General features: G+C 63.4%; 1 non-coding gene across 1 annotated transcript; it reads left to right on the forward strand.

The window, feature by feature from the left end:
* Positions 1–251: 251 nt before the first annotated feature.
* On the forward strand, positions 252–325 carry TRNAN-GUU (transfer RNA asparagine (anticodon GUU)). Its single transcript has one exon. It is a non-coding gene; the product is annotated as a tRNA-Asn (tRNA).
* Positions 326–648: the final 323 nt, after the last annotated feature.

The raw sequence follows: 648 nt of genomic DNA on the forward strand, positions 1-648 counted from the left end.
GGTCACCCCCCCCCCCCAACACAGACACTTTTAGGTACTTCCACTGCCCCGGAAAGCCGAGTGGGGGGGAACTGGGCTGTCGCCCCTCCGCAGCCAGCTGCTGCACACAGGGCCTGCCGGGGAGGGGCTGCGGCTCGCCGGGAAGCCGAGCCCGGGCAGGGATTAGGCTGCTGCTGCCGCCCCTCCCCAGCCAGGCTCTCCCCAGCAGCTGGCTATGGCCGCTTGCTCCCTGCCTGGGGCCTGGCTGCCCGGTCTCTGTGGCGCAATCGGTTAGCGCATTCGGCTGTTAACCGAAAGGTTGGTGGTTCGAGCCCACCCAGGGACGCGGACCTGCTTTGGGGGGGTAGGGACAGCTCAGTGGTTTGAGCATTGGCCTGCTAAACCCAAGGTTGTGAGTTCAATTCTTGAGGGGGCCATTTGGGATCTGGGGCAAAAAGTGGGGATTGGTCTTGCTTTGAGCAGGGGGTTGGACAATTGGACCGGCTGAGCTCCCTTCCAGCCCTGAGATTCTATGACCGGGGGGAGGGGGGGAGCAGCAGGAGGACACAGCCCTGCCCCTCCCACCCACATGTCTGGAAGATGCACCTAATATGGTATCATACGTCACTTTGGGCCGGTTTCCCCGACAGTCTATAGCGGGGGTGGTCA

This window comes from Eretmochelys imbricata, chromosome 14 (genome assembly GCF_965152235.1).
Source record: "Eretmochelys imbricata isolate rEreImb1 chromosome 14, rEreImb1.hap1, whole genome shotgun sequence".
Taxonomy (NCBI): domain Eukaryota; kingdom Metazoa; phylum Chordata; order Testudines; family Cheloniidae; genus Eretmochelys; species Eretmochelys imbricata.